This window comes from Muntiacus reevesi, chromosome 6, assembly GCF_963930625.1.
Source record: "Muntiacus reevesi chromosome 6, mMunRee1.1, whole genome shotgun sequence".
In the NCBI taxonomy this organism is placed as follows: domain Eukaryota; kingdom Metazoa; phylum Chordata; class Mammalia; order Artiodactyla; family Cervidae; genus Muntiacus; species Muntiacus reevesi.
In genome coordinates this window covers 16,389,640-16,406,982 of record NC_089254.1, presented here as the reverse complement: position 1 = coordinate 16,406,982, position 17,343 = coordinate 16,389,640, and positions in this window count along the sequence as shown.

Below are 17,343 nucleotides of genomic sequence, written 5' to 3'. Positions count from 1 at the left end.
TACAAGCTCCCGTGTACTTCCTGTCCCCACACATGTACAACCTCCCAAAGACTATTAACATCCCACACCATAGTGGTACATTAATTACAATCAAAGAACTTACCTTGACACATCTTTAGTACCCAATGCCTAAAATTTACATATAGTCCATACATGCTATATTAAAGTACACGCATACTATAGAATTCATGGCATTCTCCAGGCCAGAATACTGGAGTGGGTAGCCTTTCCCTTCTCCAGGGCATCTTCCCAAACCAAGGATCAAATCAGATCTCCCACACTGCAGGTAAATTCTTTACCAGCTGAACTACAAGGGAAGTCCCCCAAAATTTACATTAGGGTTGTACATGTATGATGTACATTCTTTGGGTTTTGGTAAATGTACAATAACATTTGGTTGCCATTGTATTATTATACAGATTAGTTTCACTGCCCAAAATATCTTTTTTGTTCCACCTATTCATCCCTCTTTCCCCCTAACACCTGGCAACCCCTGATCTTTTTGCTGTCTTCATAGTTTTGCCTTTTCTGAAATGTCATACTTGGAATTACACAGTATGTAGCCTTTTTGGATTGGCTTCTTTCTGTTAGTAATATGCGTAAGTTTCCTCCATGTCTTTATATGGCTTGATTATTTCTTTTTAAGCTCTGAATAATATTCCATTGTTTGGATATATCACAATTTATCTATTAATTCACCTACTGAAAGGTTTTTTCATTGCTCCAAGTTTGACAATTATGAGTAAAGCTGTTATAAAAATCTGTGTGAAGGGTTTTGTGTGAACATAATTTTTCTGTTTGTTTGGCTAAGTACCAAGGAACAAACAATATGTATTTTGACTTGACCAGTACAGTTTTGGGATGGTAAGCTTTCATAAATTGGCCTCCAGGTCAGAACAATAGACTTGGGTGATGAAAAGTGTGGATTTAGGCCAATGTTTAAAAACAAAAACTAAAAAAAAAAAACTTGTAAAACTTGCTGTTTGGCTAATTCACTAATGATTCAAAGAAAATATATGGAAAATATTAAAAAATATTCTCTACAGTGATGGTGCTTAGGTATGCAATTAACACATTTATTTGAAGAGTCTGTAAAATATTCCTATGGAAAGTAAATACAAACTACCTTTGAATTATGACGAAATCTTGCCTGAAGTTTAAAAATGAAATAACTAAAGAATGCAAGACATTTTATATTAAGCTAGTCAATTCAATATGATATCCTTCCTGAACAGTGATGCTAAAGGAAGCGCATGTGTATATCATGCCATTTATTTGTAATTTGAACTTTGAAATTTAGAGAAATTCCTTGGGTGCTTTTGGCTTGACCCTAATACTAGATGGCTGTTGTGTTTATGAAATTGGCAAAAAGCAATGAAATGGTGTTCAATATCATCAGACATGCATATGATGCTTCTAAGACCTCTTCATCTCTTTTGTTCAAAACTTACTCTAATCAGTTTTTGCCTCCAAAATTCCGTCTGATCTGTTCTTGTCAATGTCACAAGTGACCACAATCTTACCAAATATAATGTTTATTTCTCAGTTTTCATTTTATTTCATCTATCTGCTGCATGTGAAAGAGTTACTCACTTATGTAATGATGTTTACTTCCTTTTAGGACAACACACTTTTTAGCTTTCCTACTATCAACACTTTAGTACTCCTTCTTCTCAGACTCCTTGGCAGAATCCTCCTCATCTACCTCATATTTTTGTGATGGTGTAGCACAGGGATATCTTTGGTCATCTTTTATATTTTCACTCAGTATCCTGGTGATGTCTTCCTGTCCCAAGCTTTCATTTATTGTATACATGCTGGTTATTTCCAGTTTTATATCTCTAACCCAGACTTCTCTTCTGAACTTTAAAAATATTTATTGAATTAATAGGAGTGTGTTCTTAAAGCAGTCATTATTTGTAGAGTAGTCATGAAAAACTTTAAAGAGAAGATAACACTTATACCAATTCAAATTCTTCAGTTGCAAGTAACTAAAAAGCAGCCTCGAACTAACTTTAGAAATGTCTTCATTACCAAGGTGAGCTATCTGCAGTAATCCACATTTATTAGTCCTTACTAGCATCTAACACAGGGAAACAGTTTATCTCTTTCTCAACTTTCTGACCAAAAGAACCAGAGTTCTTTCTGAGTACATCATCTTGAATCATGTGCTTATCTCTAAAACAATTGCTATAGAAACTGTGACATCATCAGTAGTATTCCAATCAGAGTCCACACCTAGCACCAATGTTGAGAATTTCATAGACAGGATCACACCAAAAGTAAAGGAATAGCTTGAAGCTGAAAGTGTTTATGTTTTGAAGGAATGGTTAAAAATCCATTTGGCTGGAGCATAAATTGCATGGTAGGCAGTGAAATTGAGAATACACTTTATGTAGGACTAGCATGGAAAGGAACAAAAGCATATAATTTTGAAGAACCTAGCTAATATACTCCAAGTATCTCCCCTTTACTTTTCATGGAACTCAAAATCACTAGACTTAATGATGTGAAGATTAAACATTCTATGATGTCACATCAGCTTGATATGTGTGCTAACATTGGTTTGTTAAAGACTATTGGTTTTGTAATAATATCTTAAGCAAGGTTTTAAGTCCATTAAGTATACATGGTTAATTGTTTTGAAGTTTTGACATTCTAAAATAATTATTTAACCCTTTAAATTCTGATTGAACAAAATTTAAATAAAATATTTTATTGGGAGTTATAAAGGCCTTTGGAGCCTTTCCATTCTCAAAAAATTAGAGATCCTATTTATTAGTATTTCATGAACCAATATTTCCATGAGGCAATAATGCCAATGTGTTACTAATAGAATTAAGATTGAAGTTTTGCATTATATTTGAAACTTTCCATAAAAGTTGCAAAGTACTATAGGTTTGTCTTTAGCAAACTGGAATTTATCATGATACTTGCCAAGACTATACTAGCAATGAACTGGATATCATCCTTTTATGAATAAAAGAAATGATCAACAAACTTGCATTTTTACTGAACCTGAACCATGAGAGAAATACTCCAAATGCCAGCAATAGCATTATGTTATTATAGTATTAGTAATTATGCATTGTTTGAATGGTAAACACATATCATTCATTGTTTCCTATTCAAAAGGGCTGCTATAAATTTGACTCCAGCATCTTGTTTCATCATCCTCCATTAAAAGGAAATCCATAAGTATGTCTAGAATTCAATTTATACTTTGACCCTTTCCTCTTTATTTCCTGTTTCCTCAATGCAGCTACAATTACAAATACTGACAGCTACAATTACACCTCAAACATGATGTGTGCTGAAAACAAAACAAAACACAAAACTGTTCTTCATTGTTTCAGGTCTCTGGGGTTTGGTTGAGTCACATTTGTAATTGAAAAGGCTGAATTATATCCAGACAGCCAAGCCACATGAAGTACCTCTCAATAATTGATAAAACATTCTGACTCTATACTTTCTTTATTATAGTCATTCAGTGTTAAACCATTGCTATAAATTTCATCATAGGATCTCTCATTCCTCGTATATGATTATGTAGGAAGTAGCTCTGAGATTCACCTGCCAAATTTATCTCTGAGTAAGTGCTCCTACTCTATTTTATTTCAATGTATGACTCCCCAACCACTTAATGCATTTCAATAAAAATATTTATTTTACTATCTCAATAGCAGACTAGCTCTATGATGTTCCTGGCTGTTCACAATCTGAATAGCATTGAAATCACTATAACCTTACTACTTGCCATTTATAAGCTAACTATCATTTGCACAACAGCACTATGACATGATAAAATTGGTTTTTGTAAAATTGTTAGACACCAGAGAGCAAGCTAATATTGTCTGCGATAGGATTGGATTGTTCTCTGGAATGGAGTATATTGAGAGTTAAATGACCAAGAACTACTTGGAAAGACAATTCCCTGACTCGACTTTCTGCCTTCTTGAAGGGGTGGATCAGGTGCACAATTTGGAAGAATTATCAACTAAGAAAAGCCAGTAAATGTAAATTCAAATTTTATATGTAGATATCAACTAAAAGTACAGGAGGAAACACTGAAGTAGCATGAAAATATAGCTATTTCTATATTTCAGTTGCCCAATAAATCTTTTAGTTGGGTTTTAAGAAGTTAGCCGAAATACTTGGCTTTGTTTCCTTCCTCCCTGCTACCCTTTGCTCTTTCTTCCCTCCTTCCCTGCTTATCTTCCTTATTCTCTTCCTTCTTCGATTATCATGATATTAGAAAGTCAGTCAGTTCAGTCACTCAGTCCTGTCCAACTCAGTCCTGTCCCGTTGACTGAAGCATGCCAGGCTTCACGGTCCATCACCAACTCCTGGAGCTTGCTCAAACTCATGTCCATCGAGTCGATGATGTCATCCAACAATCTCACCCTCTGTGGTCCCCATCTCCTTCTGCCTTCAATCTTTCCCAGCATCAGGGTCTTTTCCAATGAGTCAGTTCTTCACATCAGGTGGCCAAATTATTGGAGCTTCAGCTTCAGCATCAGTTATTCCAAAGAAAACTCAGGGCTGATTTCCTTTAGGATTGACTGGTTTGCTCTCCTTGCAGTCCAAGGGAGTCTTCTCCAACACCACAGTTCAAAAGCATCAGTTCTTTGGCACTCGGCTTTCTTTATAGTCCAACTCTCACATCCATACATGACTACTGGAAAAACCATAGCTTTGACTAGATGGACCTTTGTAGGCAAAGTAATGCCAAGGTATTAGAAAAGTTAGTAACAAAGCTCAAGTACTTTATTTTTCAAGGTAAAACTTACCTTTTTGTATTTTAAAAGTATAGAATATGTTCATTTCACCTTGTTACTTACCATCCACTTGTAAAAATCCTACCAGATCTATTCTAAAATGTAGAACTTAGGTTAATTTTAAAATTAACATGTTTTCATGAGAAAAATCAGAACAGAAAATAAACAGCTTGCTACCTATGCCAAGAAATTTTCCAGCAATCTCTTGAGCAGAATTGATTTCTTTTTCCTCTGAAATTCAACAACTCAATCTTAGAACTCTTTTATGACCCTCTTTAAATTCAACTCACATAATAATCATGTAAATTTCTATCTACTATTCTTGACTGCAGTCTAAGGCCATGTCTTAGTAGACACTGATGGCCCACAGTCCTTAACACAAATTGTGATTTTAAAAAGAATGAAGTGGGTTTACACATCCCTTAAAATGATTTAAAATCATGCCTTCAAAGTTATAGAAATAGTCCCCTGAAAATATCAGTGTGGGAAGTTGAAAAAGAAAAACCCTCTTCCAAATCACTGGATAATAGTGTGAACAAGAAAACAGGCTAATTAACCAAGAAAAAAGTGATGTCAGGGGAGTGTGTGATTTCCTTGGTTCTGTTTTGCCACAGCAAAAATTTGAAGTGATGGACAGACCAGTGTTATAGCTTGGTGTTACAGCTAAGTTACAGCTCAGCTTTATTTGGCAAGCAAAGGATACATACATCCTTGAGGCATGAGGGCAGGCCAGCCCAAAAGAAGTGAAGAGAAGAGACTCAATTTTGGCTCCTCTTTTTAGATTTTTTTTCTCCTCCCCCTGAGCCTGCCCTTTGTAAATTGGGCTAGACAGGAGAGCTGTTTGCTTCACCTAAGGTTCTCGCTCCAATCCTCAGACTTTCCTTTGTTCTATTTTCATGGCATTTTTCCTTTCCTTGACCTTTAGCCACTGTCATTCTGGACTCCTTTTCCCTATTCTAACTACCTAACATTCCCCTCTCAAGGGATAGAAGGTCGGATTCTTTGGGAATAGAGGTGTTGAGGTCTCTCTGACTACCTCCTGCTGAACTGGGACAGGAAGGGGCATTAGGCCTCCACCTCTTGCTAGTCTCAAGCTTCAGACTCCTTATAGAGGTGTCCATCTAAGAGTGAGTCATATATTCTGTGGTCGGCTGAAGTTTTATATATCCTTGTTGAACTGACACTACATGTTTTAGTTTGTTGACCTGGGCAGATACAAAATGGGATAGACAATTGATAATACAAGAGGTAATCATAAGCAGCATCAATACAGTGATAACTGGGATTAATAGGGGCATTCCGTTCAGTTCAGTTCAGTCACTCAGTAGTGTCCGACTCTTTGCGACCCCATGAATCACAGCATGCCAGGCCTCCCTGTCCATCACAAACTCCTGGAGTTTACTCAAACCCATGTCCATCGAGTCGGGATGCCATCCAGCCATCTCATCCTCTGTCGTCCCCTTCTCCTCCTGCCCCCAATCCCTCCCAACATCAGGGTCTTTTCCAATGAGTCAACTCTTTGCATGAGGTGGCCAAATTACTGGAGTTTCAGCTTCAGCATCAGTCCTTCCAATGGACACCCAGGACTGATCTCCTTTAGGATGGACTGGTTGGATCTCCTTGCAGTCCAAGGGTCTCTCAAGAGTCTTCTCCAACACCATAGTTCAAAAGCATCAATTTTTTGGCACTCAGCTTTCTTCACCATCCAACTCTCACATCCATACATGACCACTGAAAAAACCATAGCCTTGACTAGACGGACCTTTGTTGGCAAAGTAATGTCTCTGCTTTTTAATATGCTGTCTAGTTTGGTCATAATTTTCCTTCCAAGGAGTAAGCGTCTTTTAATTTCATGGCTGCAATGCCTATCTGCAGTGATTTTGGAGCCCAAAAAAATAAAGTCTGACACTGTTTCCACTGTCTCCCCATCTATTTCCTATGAGGTGATGGGACCAGATGCCATGATCTTAGTTTTCTGAATGTTAAGCTTTAAGCCAACTTTTTCACTCTCCTCTTTCACTTTCATCAAGAGGCTTTTTGATTCCTCTTCAGTTTCTGCTCTAAGGGTGGTGCCATCTGCATATCTGAGGTTATTGATTTTTCTCCCGGCAATATTGATTCCAGCTTGTGCTTCTTCCAGCCCAACGTTTGTCATGATGTACTCTGCAAAGAAGTTAAATGAGCAGGGTGACAATATACAGCCTTGACGTACTCCTTTTCCTATTGGGAACCAGTCTGTTGTTCCATGTCCAGTTCTAACTCTTGCTTCCTGACCTTCATACAGGTTTCTCAAGAGGCAGGTCAGGTGGTCTGATATTCCCATCTCTTTCACAATTTTCCACAGTTTATTGTGATCCACATAGTTGAAGGCTTTGGCATAGTCAATAAAGTAGAAATAGATGCTTTTCTAAAACTCTCTTGCTTTTTCGATGATCCCAGCGGATGTTGGCAATTTGATCTCTGGTTCCTCTGCCTTTTCTAAAACCAGCTTGAACATTAGGCAACTCCAAATTCCCCCTTGCCAAGAGAAGGATCCCCCAAGAGAGATTGTAGCCACCGGGAGAACTCTCCAGCTTGTTCTTTGAGATCCCTTAGGATCTGAATGTTTTTCCTGAGGACTATGAGGCTTTCTTAACTTAACAGGAGGTATTTACCAAAAAACAACATGACTCACTCAAGATAGTTCAAGTCCCTCCTTGTTCAGGGGTCAAGAGATCTATCACCTGTCTATTTTGGAGGACACCCTCTGCCAAGATGTATTGGCACTTTAGAGCTATCTTGAGAAATCTTATCCCCAGAAGCTTAATTTTGGGGTGTTCATTGGAATGGCACTCATTTGTAGTTCTGAATAGGTATCTGAAATCTCCTAGGAGCTCACAGGTGTATTAAGTATCCTCTTCTGTTTTCTTCCATGGCTTGACTTGTGAGTAGTGAATCCAGGAGTCCTATACCTTGACTGTTGTGGGAGTAGAAAGTATTACAGAGTAGGGGCCCTTTCATGTGGGCTGAAATTGAGACTTTGGGGACCCATCTTTCCAGACTTTAATTAGGACTTGAGTATCTGGAGCATATGGTAGTGGCTCTTTACAATCTTTTGTGTCCCAGTTGACACCCCACAGTGTGTATCTTGTTGGAGTTGCCCAATGGCCATGGCATTAGATTTGAAGGTCTGACCCTCTGGATCTTGGAAGAGGTCATTGACAAAAACAAAAGGTCTCCCATATAGCATCTCATAAGGACTAAGACCAACCTGTTCCTTAGGGATGAGTGTGGAAGAGAGCTGTTGGTAAAATTTCCTTCCATCCCAGGGAGGTCTCCTGGGTTATCTTTTTTTTTTTTTTTTTTTTCTGGGTTATCTTCTTTATCACTGATTTTAAAAATTGTTTGGCTTTCTACATTTCCTGAGGGCCCCAGGCACAATGGAGATAATAAGTAATGCCCAAGGCTTTAGAGACTCCTTAAGTGACCTTAGAAGTAAATGATGTCCCATTATCACTCTGTAATGACCTGGGCAGACCAAATCTCAGAATGATTTCATGGAGCAATTTTTTTTTTACCACTTCCTCAGCCTTCTCAATCTGGGTGGGAAAGCCTTCAATCCATCCTGTAAATGTATCTATCATGACTAATAGGTATTTATACCCTTGAGAAACTGTCATCTGGGTGAAGTCCATCTGCCAGTCCTCTCCTGGGTAGGTCCCATGTTATTGGACATGCTGGACCAGCCGGGGTCCTTGAGCTCCTTGGGGGTTGCTTAATTGGCAAGTGGAACAAGAGGAGACCACTTGCCTCACAGTCGTTTGGAGACCTGTTCCTCTGAAGGACCTTTGGAAGGCCTTCTTTCCTGAATGAGTGGTGGCATGTAAGAAGTTAACCAACTTCCATTGGAGGGTCCCAGGCAGAAAAAGGAGTCACTCCTTTTGTAACCACCCCAAATAATCTTCTTGAAAGCCTTCACTCTCAGTTTTAAGAGCCTCACCTTCAGTATATGAAGGAGTTTTTGGCAAATTAGTCTGTGGAACTAGGGTGGCAACCCCCATTAGGTCACTGTTCTGTAACGCTGCTCTCCTAGCCGCCTGGTCAGCTGCGTGGTGTCCTTGTTCCACTTCCGGGCTCCCTTTCTGGTGTCCTTTACAGCAGGAGACTGAAACCTCAGCGGGCAGATGGACTGCCTCCAAGAGCCTAAGGATTTGATCACCATATTTGACTGGGGACCATCTTTCAAGTGGCCTCTTTCTTTCCAAATAGCAGCATGTGCATGTAGAACCAGAAAGGCATATTTGGAGACAGCATAAATGGATACTCTTTTTTCCTTTTCCCAGCTCTAAAGCTCGGGTCAAGGCTATGAGATTAGCCAATTGGGCTAAAGTACCTGGTACCAAAGCTTTAGGCTCTATGGCCTCAAAATTGGAGACTACTGCATATCCGGCTCTTTTTTCATTCAAGACAAAGTTGCTTCCATCAGTGTGCCAGATTTCCTTAGGATTGGTCAGAGGATCTTCTGACAGTCCCTCTCAGGGTTTTGTCCAGTGTTCCAAAGTCTCTAGGCAAGACTGAAAGGGGAGAGAGCCCTCAGGGGTAGACAGGAGGGTACCTGGATTAAGAACCTCACAAGGTGATATAGTCAGGCCTAGATTTTCCATCAGCACCACTTGATATCTGAGGATCCTTTGATAAGACATCCACAAATGGCCTCTCCCATTCAGGAGTTGTGGCTGGTAAAAATAGTTAGTTTGCCCCCAAAAGAGAGTTTTAAATCATCTTCTATCAGGACTGCAATAGCTGCAAGATTTCAAAGGTGGGAAGGTCAGCCTTGGGCAGTTAAGTCAAACTTCTTGGATAAGTAAATTACAGGCTGGGGCTCAACTTTTGAGTTAAAAGTCCCAACGTCTGAGTTAACACTTCTAAAGCTATTCCTTCTCTTTTGTGGACATAAAGTTGGAACTTTTTTGGGGTCTGGCAAACACAAAGCAGGTGCTTGAGTTATGGCTTGTTTCAGCATAGCCTCTGCCTTCTTTTGAGGAGTTCCTCACATCAATGGGACTGAATCATCCTGTCCCTTTAAGCTTTCATATAAGGGTTGGACAATTAGACCATAGCTGGCTATCCAGATTCTACAGTACCCAGTTAGCCCCAGGAAAGCTTGCAATTCTTTTCGAGTTGAGGGGGAGGGCAACTGGAGGATTCCTTGTACCAAATCCGAGGACAACCTCCTAGACCTGTGTGTAATCTGAACTCCCAGGTAAGTGACTGTTGTCTCCACCATCTGTGCCTTAGCACAGGAGACCTTGTATCCCCTCTCTGTCAAAAAGTTTAGAACCTGAATTGCATATTGTTGGACATTTTTCTCATCTGGAAAGCAGGTTAGTAACTCATTTATGTATTGGAATATTTTCCCATTAGGTCACAAATCCAGACCTAGGATATCCTGGCTAAGAGCCTGCCAAAACACATGGGGTCTATCTCTGAACCCCTGAGGTAATACTGTCCAAGTCATCTGTTGGTGTTTTTCTCTTGGAGCCTCCCACTCAAAGGCAAAATAATATTGGGATTCTTTAGCCAGTGGTATGAAAAGCAATGCATTTTTCAGATCCAAGACTGTAAACCTCTTGACAGTGAGCATGATTTCTCCCAAGATTACATAGGGATTTGGTACTGTGGGTTGAAGGGGGACTACAGCTTCATTTATGATCTGGAGATGAACCATTCACGAGGTCCCATCCTTTTTCTTTACAGGGAGGATCAGGGTGTTATAAGGTCAACTGGTGGAGACCAATAGCCCACAGGCAAGGAATTTATTTGTTAGAGACTGTAGTCTTTCCCAAGCTTCTCTTCTGAGGGGGGTGTTGTTTCCAGTTTGGAAACCAAGAGGACAATGATGACTGATTCAGCTTGGTGGGCTCGACCAGGCGTCCCCTGGTCCCACACCTGGGGGTTAATTCTGTCCTCCCATAGTTTTTGGTCCCTCTCTATTGGAGAGGGTGTGATGGGTTCCTTAGTAGTAACCAGAAGCTGTAGGGTTCTAGGGACTGAAAAGCTTCCCATCACAAGGATGGTCCCCAGTTTAGTGAGTATATCTCTTCTCAGTAAGGGAGTAGGGCACTCATGGACCACCAGAAACTGGTGGGAAAATATGTGTCCATCCCAGCAACAGAGAAGTGCTTGGGTGAATCTTTTAGTAATTGTTTTTCCTGTAGCACCCAGAATGCTACAGGTTTGGGAGGAGAAGTCTCTGGACTAAGAGGTCAGGACAGAGTAGGTAGCCCTTGTGTCAACCAAGAAATTCTTGGATCTACCTGCCACATCCAGTTGCAGCCTTGGCTCCAGTCTCGTGATGGTTATCTGTGACAAGCAGGCTAGTTGGAGCCGGCCACTTCAGTCCTCCTGAAGCATCGTGAGGGAAGGCTTGACACTTGACCTTGAGGCTCTTGGGTCCTGAGAGCAGGGTGCCACCCATGTCCCAATTTAGGGCATCTGCAGCAAGCCATTGTAGGAGACTTGTCATGGTTTGGACAGTCTTTGGCCCAATATCCCACCTGTCTACAGATGAGGCATTTGCCTCATTCCTTGTCCTTTAAGGACTCAAGGTTTGCCATAGGGCTTCCCTGGAGGGCAGCCAGCATCTGGGCATGTCTTGTCTCTTTCCTTTTCTCCCTTTCCTGGACTTGGCCTCCCTCTCCTGTTCTCTGTTATAAAAGGGATTGGTGGCTGACCAGACCATCTCATCTTAAGAGGCAGCAGGGTCCTGCTGCTGTAGCTGTTATAACTTTATCCTGATGTCTGATGTGCATTGGAACAGGAATTTGTCCTTTAAAATCACCTGTCCCTCATAAGAGTCTAAGGCCAGATTGGTAAACTTTTGGAGGCCTCTTTTAGCCTTTCCAGAAAGGCAATGGGGTTCTCATTGGGCTCCTGAGTTATTGCCGAGACCCAGGCACAGCTAATTACTTTTTGCTGGGCTGATTTTAGTCCTGCCTTTACATAGATTGGAAAATGATCCCTTTCCCAGATATGCTCAGGATCATTATAATTCCAATTAGGATCTGAGGAGGGGACTGCAGTTTCCACCACTTGGTATATATCACTTGGCATGTGAAACCCTGTAGCACACCTTCCGGCTTCATTTAAGACATTAGCATAATCAGGGTCAGATAAAGTTTGACTAAATTTGACCATGATGTCCTTCCACTTGATGTCCTTCCACTTCCACTTGATGTCAAGTCAAAGGTCAAGGTAATGTGTTGGAATGTATCGATATATTTGCCTGGGTCATCTGTATAGCTTCCCAGGTCTTTTTTGATCTGTCTTAGTTCTAAGCAGGAGGAGGGCTTTTGGACCTGGGTTGGTCTGAATTCTCCTCCAGTTTCCACTAAGGGACGTACTCGAGTTGGCTTTTGGGGAGAGGTTGCTCCTGGATATGGGGGAATGTTTGGATACAGGAAAGGAGCCAGGCAACTCAGGAGCCATGGGAGGTGAGCCTTTACTGGGGGCTTCCTCCTCTTCGTTGTCTGTGCCTAACACCATTTTCCTAGTAGTCTCACTTTTAGAACATACAACAATCCCATATTTAAGACAGAGTTCCTTCATATTTCTTAGTTGAAAGAAAATTTGAACATAAGGGATCTCTGTCCATGCAGAATAAATCTAGCTGCAAGATGGTATTGTAATTTAAACTCCCATCCTCAGGCCAGTATTCCTTATCCCCCAGAGGATACCAAGGACATGCAGTGACACAAAAGAATTACAAGCCACTTCTCCTTAGAGTCAGAGAATCAAACAGCTTCCAGATATCAAGGATGGGTCTCAAAGGTATCTGTCAGGAAGTGGATTGGTTATTTCCCATCTGAAAGACAGTGATTACAGGGAGGAAAAGAAGAAAGGAAAAAACTAATAGGCCTCCTTCAATTTCCATGGGTGGACTTCCTTAGGGGTGAGTCTTTCTGAAGCTTATCCTAACCAGTACTGTTGCAACTTGAGAGCCAGGCATTCCAGGGTCAAGGTGCAGATCCCCAGGCAGGCTGAGGCAGATAGCCTCCTGGAGATCTAATCTCAGGGCAGGCCGAGGCAGGTCAACCTCCCAAGAATTGGGTCCTCAGACAGATCGAGGCATGTAGACCTCCTGGGACTCCCAGACTGGAGTTGGGGATGTCCATGGTCTCCAAAATGACCAATGCTGGGTAGGATTAAGGGGTTGTAATCTTAACTCATTGCAGATTTGTCCACCATGGATGGGAATATATCATGATGTAAAGTAATCCAAGCCTGTGCTCTGAGACTGGGAACCTGGTGAAACAGTCATAAGACTTACCCTCTTATTGCTCTGAGAGGAGTAAGTCACTGATTTCCTCCCTTAGTTCTCCATAAGAGAAGTTTAGGATGTTTTCAATGATAAACCTTTCCTTGTTATAGACCCACTTTAGGTAATAATAGAAGTAATGACAAAGGAGTGGGCTATCTGGTCCTGTTAGGGTCATTAGTTCAGTTCAGTTCAGTCACTCAGTCATGTCTGACTCTCTGTGACCCCATGGACTGTAGCATGCCAGGTTTCTCTGTGTCCATCACCAACTCCCAGAGCTTACTCAAACTCATGTCCATTGAATCACTGATGCCATCAAACCATCTCACCTTCTGTTGGCCCCTTTTCCTCCCACCTTCAATCTTTCCCATTAGAGTATTTTAATAATAAGCAGTGTGGAATGATGCTGCCTACAAGGGGGCAGGGTCCTGGTTGTAGGAGTTAGTAAGTGGTTTAAGAACAAATTGATAAGAGGCAACAGAGGAGATGTTCCATAAAAGTGTAGTGGAGATTTGATCCAGTGGTATGTTTGTAACTTTAGGAAAAGAGTGGTAAGGGCTTTGGCCCAAATGACCTGCAGAGCTAACTTCCAAAGTGGCAAACATTATCCATGGAAACCCAATTGCCCCTGAAGGGATGCCACCAACAGACGGACTTCTAGCAGGCATTTGGTGCCTGTCACCCACCCTAGTGGGCTCACTGAGAGATGCTGTTGTTGTGTATGTTGTAGGAAACATGGAAGATGAAGGTCTGAATATCTAGAGGGATTGGATATTATACAGTATTTCCTTATAAAGGGCCAACAATTTTCTGGTTGTCCCTCCAGAAGTTTGCAGGGGGAAAATTGTGGTCCACTGAGGGGCCCAGGAAAAGAGCATGAAATACGAGGGAAAGGGGCAGAGCACAACTTTTGAAAGAATGACATAGCCCAAGGGCAAAACATAAACCAATCAAAATCAAGCAGGTCCAAGATGACAAGTCAAATTCAACTAAACCTTGATCCTCAGTCTGCAAGCTAATGACACACCAGAGGTTCCAGGACAGTTCCAAGGTACTGTCAAAAGACTGAGGAGTGAGTGGGTGGTTCCCCAATTGTTGGAGTGATCCTCCCACTCATTAGCATATGAAATTACCCAGCTTGCAAAAACTAACCAAACCACATTCTATGGCTATCACACTCACCCTCTGCAATGGCTCACACCGGAGTATGGTTTCAGTTCAGTTCAGTTCAGTTGCCCAGTCCTGTCCAACTATTTGCGACGCCATGGCCTGCAAAATGCCAGGCCTCCCTGTCCATCACCAACTCTCAGAGCTTACTCAAATTCATATCCATCGAGCTGGTGACACAATTCAATCACCTCATCCCTTCTCCTCTTGCCTTCAATTTTTCCCAGCATCAGGGTCTTTTCCAATGAGTCAGTTCTTCACAGCAGGTGACCAAAGTATTGGAGTTTCAGCTTCAGCATCAGTCCTTACAATGAATATTCAGGACTGATTTGCTTTAGGATGGACTGGGTGGATCTCCTTGCAGTCCAAGACATTCTCAAGAATCTTCTCCAACATCACAGTTCAAAAAAGTCAATTCTTCAGTGTTCAGTTTCTTTATAGTTCAACTTTCACATCCATACATGGCTACTGGAAAAACCATAGCTTTGACTGGAAGGAAATTGGTTTGCAAAGTAAGGTCTCTGCTTTTTAATATGCTGTCTAGGTTAGTCATAGATTTTCTTCCAATGTGAAAGCATCTTTTAATTTCATGGCTGCAGTCACCATCTGCAGTGATGTTGGAGCCCAAAAAATAAAGTCTCTCACTGTTTCCATTGTTTCCGCATCTATTCACTACGAAGCAATGGGACTGGATGCCATGATCTTAGTTTTCTGAATGCTGAGTTTTAAGCCTACTTTTTCACTCTCCTCTTTCACTTTCATTAAGAGGCTCTTTATTTCTTCACTTTCAGCCATAAGGGTGGTATCATCTACATATCTGAGGTTTTTGATATTTCTCCCCGCAATCTTGACTCCAACTTGTGCTTCACCCAGCTCGGTATTTCATGTGATGTATTTTGCATATAAGTTAAATAAGCCGGGTGACAATATACAACCTTGACATACTCCTTTCCTGATTTAGAGTCAGTCTGTTGTTCCATGTCCAGTTCTAACTGTTGCTTCTTGACCTGTGTACAGATTTCTCATTAGTCATGTCAGGTGGTCTGGTATTCCCATCTCTTTAAGAATTTTCCTGTGGAGTGTGCTTCTCTCTAAATCCAAACAAATACACCTATTACCTATCGCTGCGTCTCTCACTGAATTTTTTTGCAATGAGACATCAAGAGCCTGAGCTTTATTAGGTCCTAAAACCAGGCACCATGGGGTTTGACCAGGCTTAAGTCCCAGCTGGATGCAACTGAGTGACTAAGCACAGCACAGAGTCCCTGCCACGTGGGTTTGAGGCCCAATCTTAGGTAATCAGCTTCAAGCACAGCTTTCGAAAATGGAAAGATAATGACCTGCCCAATACCTTGCAAGCAGTGGCATAGATGGAGAAGAGCTGAGGGATAGGAGGAAAAAGCAGTGGGGAAAACCTGATGCGAAATCCCCTTCCTAACCTGGCAGAAACTCTGCTAAATACCTGAACTGTGCTCACAGTTTCCATTGCCTTGATCCTTGGCACAAAGAAGATTAAGGACAGAAGAACCCCCATACACTTGGGAAACAGCTACTAAATAGCCCCTGCTAGAGTCCCTCAATTGCACCCACTGCTGCTTGCCTGTTTGCAGGGGATTCGAGGAAACAAGAAACAAGAGCTTGTACAGGAATTAAGATTTTGTTAGCCATATGTCCTTTCAACCATAGGAGTGAGGGCCTCCTACCTTACATGGAGGTCTCCTGGAATCTGAGACTGAGCTGTGTGAGCTTTCTGCTGAGTTGGGCTTCTGCTGTGCTTGGCCTCTGCTTCACGGGGACTGATCTGAGGTTGTTTCAGTCAGGTTAAACCCGAGAAATGGCACCAGAGATGTCAGGGGAGTGTATAATTTCCTCGGTTCTGTCTCACCATAGCAAAAACTTGAAGCAACGGAAGTACCAGTGTTACAGCTCGGTTATAGCTCAGTTTTATTTGGCAAGCAATAGAAAATACATCCTCGAGGCATGAGGGTGTGCCAACCCAAAAGAAGTGAAGAAAAGAGACTCAATTTTTGCTCCTCTTTCTATATGTTTTTTTCACCTCCCCCGAGCCTGTCTTTTGTAAATTGGGCTAGCCAAGAGGGCTTTTTGCTTCATCTGAGGTTCTCACTCCAGTCCTCAGTTCTTCCTTTGTTCCATTTTTGCGGGCTTTTCCCTTTCTTTGTCTTTTAGCCACCACCATTCTGGACTCCTTTTTCATGTTCTAACTACCTAACAGTGATAATGCCAAATTCAAGCATTTTGGGGAAAAAAAAAAAAAGATTTGCCATCATATAAAATCTCCAACTAGCTCTCAGATTTCACAACACACACCACTTCATTAAAAATGAATAAACTTCAGTCTGCTCCCAACATGGAAATCCCAGAAAAATAAAGTCTTGAAAGTTAAAATCAGTCTTACAAACTAGTATTTAAATTTGTAAAGGAATCTTGGGGTGGGGGGTGGGGGGGGGATACAGGCTAATTCCTGATGGTGGTAAAACCTGAATGGCTATAGTGTATGTTTTAGGTCCAATTAACCTTCAGCTGACAAAGGTCCATATAGTCAAGTCTATGGTCTTCCCAGTGGTCACATGAGGCTGTGACAACTGGACCATAAAGAAGGTGGAGCACTGAAGAATTCACACTTTTGAACTGTAGTGCTGGAGAAGACGCCTGAGGGTCCCTTGGACAGCAAGGTGATGAAACCAGTTACTCTTAAGGGAAATCAACCCTGAATACTCATTGGAAGAACTGATGCTGTTGACTAAAAAATATAGTCATAACCTGAGAGTTATTTTATTTTGTGGGAATGTTTAGGACTCCGAGCCTGGGAGACAGCATCTCAGTAGGTCTAAGAAAACTGCTCCAAGGAGGCAGGAGGGGAAGTCAGGCTATATATAAGTTTGCAACAAAGGGAGCAGACAGTCTGAACATCAAAGAGCAGGCATCAAGTCAAGTAATTTAGTATTCTATATATGGGAAGACGCAAGCCTCTGGGCTCACTGAATGCATTTCTTTCATATGCACCTCAGCTCTTCAGGACCAATCCTGTTTCCTTGTTCACCTTCCTTCATTCCCCCACCTTCTCAGAAATCACCGTTGCGG